Raw genomic sequence first — 9816 nt, 5'->3', positions numbered from 1 at the left:
CGTCGTCGTCGTCGTCGTCATCATCATCATCGTCATCGTCGTCGTTTCTCACGCGATTCGCTCCCGATCGACACTTGTCTGTCAACGCACATCCCGTAAAGCCAAATTTATATTTAAACAGAACACGCACACACGCGATTTGGGTTTTGAGCCCACAAAGGGTCGCGCTTAAGTTGTGTTTAAACACACTGCTCATAAACCTTCTTAACACATTCTGTCTATTTTATCGATCTGTTATGTAGAAGAGAAACAGCACGCAAAACATTGAAGAGAATGTTGATTATCACAGAACGTCGGGGCAACTCTCTGTATCTGTAACACTTGTTACATTAGCAAGTTGATAATTAACAAACTGTGTAATAGTCCCGTGAACACACACACACATACACACATACACACACATATTTACTTCTCTTTCTCTGTCTACATTACCGGTTTGTAATATAGAAAAGAAAATCATGGCGATTAATTAATCGGAGGTTTATATATCGGTGCATCTGCCGCGAAAAAACTAATAATTACCAATGTAATCTGTGTTTAACGAGATCTCTTGTTTCTCTGCGTTTTTTTCTCCGAACGTTAGGTTTCACGGATTCAGAGACGCGTGTAAAACAGAAACGGCAAAAATCGCCAGACCGGAATTAATCGATCCGGGAAAAAGAAATTCAATTTGTTTCGATCGCAGTGAGAGAGCTTTCACAATTAATTTCACTGAATTTATTTAATTCTTAATTTTGCGTTTGTCGATGATTGCGTTAATTTTACGTGCGACACACGGGATACGGAATAAGAGAGAGGGAAGCGGGGGGGGAGGAGGGGGGGAGGGAGCACGCAGGCGGAACAACTCGTCGAAAGAGAGAGAGTCGAGAGAATCTTCTCTCTCGCGTGCGATCTTCTTCTCCTCCGGTGTTTTTTCCTTCGTCTTTTCCCCGTCATCTCCATATCGCGCACAAGTTCTTCTAGTTTAGGCTCGCCGTAGCGTGTTGTTTAATTTTTCTTCGTCAAGACTGCAATGAATCCAAAGAAGGACAATTTGACTGAGAAGCTAGTTCGACTGAGAGAAAAAAAAAATAAAAGGAGGAAAGAGACGGAAAAAAGGAGGCTCGAACGTTAAGATTAGTTTGCGCGAAGCAAAAAAAAAAAAAAAGAAGAAACACATTCCATTAATCAGCGATCAGGTGGCTGTGCACGCTGATGACACCGGGATTCGACCGACGGAGTCGGTCGGTTCTCCGGCGAGATCTCGAGGAATTTTTACACGTTTTCACACGAAGGACACTTATATCCCGTCGCGTGTTTCTAGCCAACGTTGTCCAACACACACAATTACTTATAGTAGCACCTTAGAGAGATTCGATTGGATTTGCATTTAGGATGTTCGGGGGAAGAAGACAGTCTTCCGGGACAATCGTCGAGATGGAAATTCTTTTGTGTCGGCGCTATTGAGACTAAGAACGCCTAAAAGAGATCGATCAGACAAATCGCGCCTAACTGCCGAAGAAGAAACAACGCGGATCCGTCTCGAAAAAAAGAAAAAAAAACGTCGATCGGAAAGATCGGATACATCGCGGAACAATTCGCGCGAGAGATTCGCGTGAGTAGTAGTTGCGCGCGGACGGTGTGTGTGTGTGTGTTTGATCTTATAAAATCGCGAACGAGAACTAAACAAATCGAGGAGAGAGACAGAGACAATCGTGCGTGAGAAAATAAAGAAAAACGTGAGATCGGGAATGTCGGGGCGTCCGGGAAGTTTTACGGTTCGTCCCGATTCCGCGTGCGTGCAAAAAAAACCATCGGGAATGAACGTTCACGCGATTCCGAGAGCGACGAGAACGAGGCGAATCGATGACGTTTGGGCCTAAAGGTGACACGCGATGCGCAAACGATCGAGGGGGTGCGCGTCCCGATGCGTTCGGGAGATCGCGGTGAGAAAAAAGTGTGATCGCGGCAGCAATCGGTCGCGGTTGTGGAAGCCCGTCGATTATCATAAACGAACGGGAAGCAGGGGGAACGGAAAATCGGATTTCACGAGACGCGAGAGAAGAGAGAAAAAGAGGAGAAGAGAGAGAGAGAGAGAGACGCGTAGACGCGGAGGTTTAGAGCTAAATATATTATGGGTTCTTAATGTGTATATGTAGGTTCGTCGTATATATATATACGCTAAATACAAACTATATTTTTAACTCTTTAAAAGTAATATTTTGAAGTGTAAATATATTATATTCGTACGATACATCGATGAAAACGATGATATTCTCCTGTTCAGATTTTATAAAAATCGGCATAGTCCTATACATAAGTATTTCGAGGATGGACGGAGCGGTGTTGTGAACGCGCGGCGCGCGTGTGTCTGCGGATTAAGGGTTCGAGATTGCGTTGCAGATATTTATCCGATCGGAGATAGAGTTAATCTCAATTTTAGCTCACCTTGTCCCGATCTAGAAAAAAAAAAAAAAAAAAAAAAATTCCAACACAATCTCGATCCTAATTCCGTATTCTAATTCCGGGCTTTACAGAGCTTTCTCGCGAAGTATGTTGAATTGATGTCTTTTTTTTTTTTTTTCTAGTTAATATACTTTTAGAGTTTTAAAACAAAAGAGTTTTTTGTCCAGCCGCTCGAACTAAAGATAAACCCGCGTCTTCTGTTTACACATTCCGTTAATTTTTTTCATTCACTATTCGCGAAGCAATTCGGGCTCTAGACCTGATCGAGAGAAGCAGCTTCATTCAGTTATTTTATAAAAACAAAAGAGAGAGAGAGAACACTGCTCCGCTCCCCAAACTTTAATATATCCATATTAAGAAATGTACAAGAGGAAGAAGGAACCGTAAAAGTTGTTCATCGTAACATATTCAGGTTTTAAACTCAGCGTAGAAAACAAAAAAAAGAACGAGAAAATGTTGATGTTTTATCTGTAAGGCGAAAAAGGAAAATGCCATAATAATTAACGAGCAAGTACAAATTATCGTGGAGAATATAAATTATGTCTACGTCTAACTCTTTAGAATGCGTAGTATCGGAAAGGGAATATTTAAGCGGAAGCGCAAAATATAAAACGGGGGGGAAGGGGAACAAAAAGAGGAGGAAGAAGAAATACGGGGAAGTGGACACCGCCTGCCTCGAATTTCTCTCGGGTAAACACGCAACAATCGAAAGAAAACAAGCAAAAAAAAAACAAAAAAAGAAAAACAAACGAAAAAGAAAAAAACTGCGCGAGATCGAAAAGGGTTTAAGCACGAGTTTCCAAACATATCTTCGAAGTGTGAAGTATACTGTGAAAAATATACGATTTTAGATATTTAGGCTATATCTCTACCGAGGAAGATTTTATAATTATTATGTATACATTCTTAAAAAAAAAAAAAAAAAAAAAAGTCGCTAGACCGATTCTCGCGATGGACGTTTGGTCGGGACATAATGTGGAGAGAATGCTGTTGTGCTTCTTGTGCGTGCGGCCGGAGGGATCCGCAAGATTTTGCGTTTTGTTTTTGTCTTTATTTTTTCTTGGGCAAAAAAAAGAAAAAAAAGAAAACCTGCGAGAAACGCGCGCGATTGATTTAATGAAGAGAGAAATTTATCCTAGTCATTCCGGGAATTTTTTGATGATTCTGTGATATATCGGAGGGGGTCGTGGCATCAAACGTAAGAGAGAAAAAGAGAGACCACAAAAAAAGAAAAAGAAACGTATGTCTGTTCCACATTATGATCGCCAGACGTGTAATCTCGATACTTCTCTAGTGAAGGAAGGAAAATCGATAATTGATTATTAAATATCGAGAAATTTCTGTGATGTTCTTCGGTTGGTATATTAGCGCGATTGCTATGTGAACGGAAAAAAAAAAAAAATAAAAAAGTATACGGAATTTATTTATCGATGTTCGGTGTTGTATGATGTATTGTAAGAAGCGAGACTGTATATCGGGAAAAAAATTTCGTTGTATCACCTCGAAATTTTCGAGATGGGGTGGGGAGAAGTTAGAGGGTTGGGATTAATAGGCAACCGCTGATTACTCCGTCAGTTCAGAAAGGCCGCGGGAAATAAACAATCTGCCAGCAGACGTTTGTAATTAATTGACGAAAACTCGACTCTCGGCTAAAGTTTGATTTGCTTTGTGTTTTTTTATTTTTTTTTTTTTTTTATATTTTTTTTACATTCTTGTTCTTGCACAAATCGTTCGTAAAGTTTTACACAGCTGTGTGAGAATTAGTAGAAGCTTTTTGTCCGGTAACACGTGATAAATGCGCTCAGGAAGATTAGCGGTTGTCATTCATCGCTTCAGATAGAACTCAGTTTGGTGTAAACGTCTAATAATGCTCGCGTGCGCGCGGTCGGGTGAACGGATACGTGTGCGTGAGTGTGTGTGTGTGTGCGTGCGAATGTGTATGCGTGTTGTGCGGCCATACGCATTCGTATGCACATCCCCGAGAGATGCACGTAACTGTGTAGCAGGGTAACGAATTCATTACGCACGCAGTGGCGAGCGCGAGGAAAAACAAAACGAGAAAAAAAAAAAAAAAAAAAGTAAAACCAGAACGATTGTAAATTATTTATCGGAATGTGCCAAGGTCTCGAGCCGTTTACACGGACGAAATTTTAGGTGGGTAAACGCGCCCCGTCTCTCTCGCGTCAAAACGAAATATTATCATTATTAATAAGGCTAATCGTTTTTAGGATATAACGGGGATACGATTAAATAAAATATATAAAAAAAAAAGGCAAGAAAAATATTATATATACGAGAAAAATCTTTGGGATTTTAAATGTATGAATATCTCCTTTTTTCGTCTGGTATATAATACATATATATGTATACATATATGTATATAATTTTATCGTGAGAAGAAAAACCGCGAAAAGCCGAGAAAATATTTTCGATTTTATCCGAACGTTATCTCATCTCTGCTCGCATTCTATGTAATAACGTGCGTGTATATATATGTATATATATATATACACATATATATATATATACTACGAGATGTAAAGAGAAAACTCCGCGAAACACACATGAGAGCGAGAACGACTGACTGACGTAATAAACTTTACACCAACACGTGTAACTGCAGGATTTATTATTGCGGCTGTAGAGGTGCGATATGCGTGTTGCTTCGAGAACCGCAGGGAGAGATCCTATACTTACTAGCATATTCTCTTTCTCTGCGGTTCGCGCAATCACTTGTTTACTTAAAAAAAAAAAACTTACTCGTTTTCGCGCGATTCGCCTGTCAACCTGAGGCGACAAAATGGTGCAATCTCATCGTCAAAGCAGGCTATAAATCCGACTTTATTAGGCATTGAAAGAGAGAAAATGAGAGAGAGAGAGAGAGTGCAGGAACGTTCTTCCGGAGTGTTTCACACCCTGATGTTCGCACCGTTTTTAACAACTTCCTTTTGACCCGTTTACAAAGAGAGCCACTTCTAAGTTAGTCGCCCATTCGTCGACGAATCGGGTTGCACGGTATATAATTCGAATCGATGTATGTGTATAACTGAAGAGGTCAAAAGTTTTGTACTTCCTGGCGCTGTGAATATTACTTTGATACGCGAATTTACTTTTGAGAAGGCTGATTTTTTTTGTTTTTTTAACGTTTAATTGTCACTTTATTTAAAGACTCAAATTTATTTCTAATTAGTTTCGTCGTTCTTTGTAATTCCTATTTTTTTGTTTTTTTTTTTAAAGGAATCGACTGATTAGACTTTTTTCCTTGTTTTGATTGGTTTAAAGTTTTCTTTTTATGATGTGATATTGTATTACCAAAGAGCGAGAAAACTTACGGAACATTTTCTCCGACATGAGTGGCATTTACCCTTGATGTAAAGTGTAGAATCGCAATTGTGCCGCATCTTTCCCCCAATTACGTCGATGTTTAATTTCCCATCGAAAGTCAAAGCGACGTATTGGTTTTATTTCGTTTTTTTTTTTTTAAATCTATTTAGTATATTTTATTACTAAAGATGCGATTTTAGTTTTGCGTTTTTGTTTTTTTTATGGTTATGATAAATCCCAGCATTAAAAACTGACAGCGGCGATTCGCACTACAGGACAAGGGAAATATCACGACGATTCGGAAAAGTTGCAAATTGATTTGTTTTCGTATAGAAAACACACTCTTCGGTTTTTAATTCATGAAAAAAGAATACGTAGAAATTTTATTTCGAAAAGAGGGATCAAATGGAACTCGATGAAAGCACAACACAAAAGAGAAGTAAGAAGTACATCAACGCTAATCAATAAAAAGCAAAAAAAAAAAAAAAAAATGAAATAGTGATGTAATTATGTAAAATTGAAGAAAAACAAAAAAGAACGTCGTGCATAGGAGAAAGACTACTTAGATTTATTTTTATTATGTCTTCAAACAAAAAAAAAAGACTTTAAATAAAATATTTAAATTGTGCCATAATTAATATTAACAAAATCTTAAGTATAAATTTATTGTTACGAAGGTTTTTAAATTTATCGGGAGAAAAAAATTACAAAAAAAAAAAAATTGAATGAGTGAAAAGAAGAAGAGAAAAGAAAATATCATTACTGTCTATATAAAATAGTGCGATAGTTCTTAGAGAGAGAGAGAGAGAGAGAGAAAAAAAAAAAGAAAACACGCGAGAACGCGTGTCGTGTCGTACGTGTAAGGACGATTGTGTCGCATCAACAAGAGAAAACTAGGATTAATAACGGTTGGTTATTTGCGCTCAATATAACTAAGAACTTGCGTATATAGTATATATGTGGAGATCTTTTTCTATACTTGTACCAAAAATTTTTATTGCTAACTGTCGATTTCGTTTCTTGTTTATGTACATAGGGCATTACCTCATATCGTTCTTATTATCCGATTGTATACAAAGCGAGATCTATGTATATAAAAATTAAGAGGTGTGATAAATCGCACGCATTCGAATTCAGACATCCGCGAGACATCTCTCCGCTCGAGGAAAACGAGATTCGTTCATTGGTGTCGGATATTCGAAATAATATCAGATTTTTATCGCGACGATCAAAGTGATTTTCGATATGCGCTTCGTGTGTTGCGACAAAAAATCCCGCTACGTATTGTATACGTATTGTCGCTACGTCTGCGAACTTTTCGAACAACGCGAATATCTGAAACAAATGCGAAATGACGTCTCGTTTTTTCTCTTCTTTTTTGCGGTCGATTTTACAATCGACCAATCAATCACAATTAATCGGGCCAAACGCTAAAGCGAGAAACACTTAATAAAATAAATAAACGACGTCGCGCGTGTTCGTGTGTCGTTCGAAGCAATAAAACGAGCGAAACGAAAACGCGGAATTCGATATGCAACACCTTCTTGAATGTACTTTCCTCTTCCGCCTCCCAGAGAGAGAAAAAATAATAATAATAATATCCATGTGAATACACACATCTTCGACGTGTAACTGAAGTATGTATATGTGTATGTATATGTATGTGTGTACGTATGCGTATATGTATACGATATAGATATATATATATGTATGTGTGTATATATATATATGTCTGTATATATAATAGGATTTTAAGAAGAGACACATTTAAAGAACGCCCCCTCCCTCAGCAGAGAGGTTCACTCGAGAGGGATAAATAGATAAATAAATAAGAGAGAGAGAGAGAGGCACGCCGAGCGTGCGCGCAAGCTGTGCGCAAAATCGCACGAGAGAAAGAGTGTGTGAAACGAATGAGGTATGCGCTATTTTCTTAATGTATCATACAACGTAATAGGCGCGCGAAGAAGGATTCATCGCGTAATCGCCGCGGATTTCAGACTTGACGTAGCCAAAAAAAAAAAACAAAAAAAAAAACAATAACGAGCGACGCGCTTCGAATAAGAAAGCGTGAAGAGAAGGACAAAAAGTTTCGGGAAGTAACTAACTTTTTGGTTGCAAACGAAAAGTCGTCGCAATCCGCGGTGGTTACACCGTGTCATTCTCTTCGCTTCACACCGCATTGTAACACGTCCGTTATTTCTGATACTGCTGTCATATCGTTCTACGTATATATTAAACATATCTTCCGCGAGTCTGCCTACATAAAAAAAAAAAAAGAAAAAAAAAAAAGAAGATACTCTCTTGTGTATTCTATAAACACGTCGCCGGAAAAACGTTTTTACGCATTTATGCTTTGTGTATGTCACATTATCACGATGATTATCTCATTGTCACCGTCGCCGCCGCCGCCATAATCTTCACCAATGTCGCCCTCATTGGTAATAGCATCATCATCATCACCATCATCATCATCATCATCATTCTCATCATCATTTTCATTATTATATAATTATTTTATTAATTATTATTATTATTATTATTATTCATTAATTATGAATTATAAATATTAATAGTAGTAGTAGTGGTAGTAGTAGCAGAGAGAAAGAATAGAAGAGTACATGGTATGTAATTTTTCAACAAATTATACCGTGTGGCTACACATTACTGTTACTACTATTAATATGATCGCTGCTGCTGTTATTATTGTTATTAGTGCTACTATATATATTACTATTATTTTCAATATTGTCAATATAATTTTTGTTATATTAATTACGTTCATTATAAGATTATAGTTTAATTGATATTTGTTCACACGTAAAAAAAAAAAAAAAACAGAAGAAGATATGTACGATATTGAGGACTGGTCGATGATATATACGTTATGTTGCACTGTGTACGCATAAAATATTGTATAGACACCTTTGTTAGATTATCTATCTTTTCAGATCCTTATTTTTATTTCTTATTCTATTATGACGTTTTACAAAAAAAAACTGATTGTTTAAATGTGTTAGGGAAACTTATTAAATACTTATTATATTATTATTATTATTATTATTATTATTATTATTATCACAGTTATTAATTATTATATTATATATTATTATTGCCGCTATATTATTATAGTAATTACAATTATTATATGACTATTTGCTGTTATTATGAGTACTGTATTGCTATTATCGCCATTCTCAAACACATACACACACACACACGTACACACACCACTGCAATTGTCTTTTACAAACTAATGCTGCTACTGCTACGTAATCGATATTGCTATAAAGAGTAATATTTATTCGAGAATTCGTCGTGACATATGTATTTCGTTTGCAAATCTGAAGCGAGGAGGAAAGAGAGAAAGATAAGAGAGCGAGAGAGAGAGAGAGAGAAAGATATATATATATATATATAGTCACGATGTGTATAGACTGCGACTCGCGAATCGCACACAAGACGTCCGCTCGCGTTTGCAAAAAATATTACATATTTACCGACGCGCACGCGACAAGGTCCCTTTTTATCGCATCTACATTGTAAGCTTAATTTTAGTTGCATCATCGTCACAGAGATCATATAAGCTGTCGAAATGTAGAGCGGGTCGTAGAACGCAAAAGGATCCACGTGTTGCAAGAGAGCAGATCATAGCGCTTTTATATATCGATTTGTTTTTTTTTTTCTTTAAAAAATCCTATCCGTATCTGTGTGTAATCCAACATGTATATTTGGAATATCAACGAAAATACGAGATTTATTAATTTTGAAACATGAGAGATTGTCGAACGAAGTAGTTCTCGCTCTGCTTCTTACATTCCGTGTGTGTTTCATAATTTCTTCTATATATATATACGCTCGAACTTCGATATCGGTGCGCCTCGAGTCCCGCGCTTGTGTAATTTATCGAAAATTTTGGAATTTGGAAGCACAAACAAAATCCAACAATATTTATAACGCGCAGTCAGAACACGCAAAAAGGTTTTTCTCTCATTACGAGTGACAAAAAAAAGTACATTTTGTGTTAGGAAACAAGACAAGTTATATTTG

This window comes from Pseudomyrmex gracilis, unplaced genomic scaffold (genome assembly GCF_002006095.1).
Source record: "Pseudomyrmex gracilis isolate BER0280 unplaced genomic scaffold, ASM200609v1 scaffold_31, whole genome shotgun sequence".
Taxonomy (NCBI): domain Eukaryota; kingdom Metazoa; phylum Arthropoda; class Insecta; order Hymenoptera; family Formicidae; genus Pseudomyrmex; species Pseudomyrmex gracilis.
Note: the sequence above shows the minus strand (reverse complement) of the source record.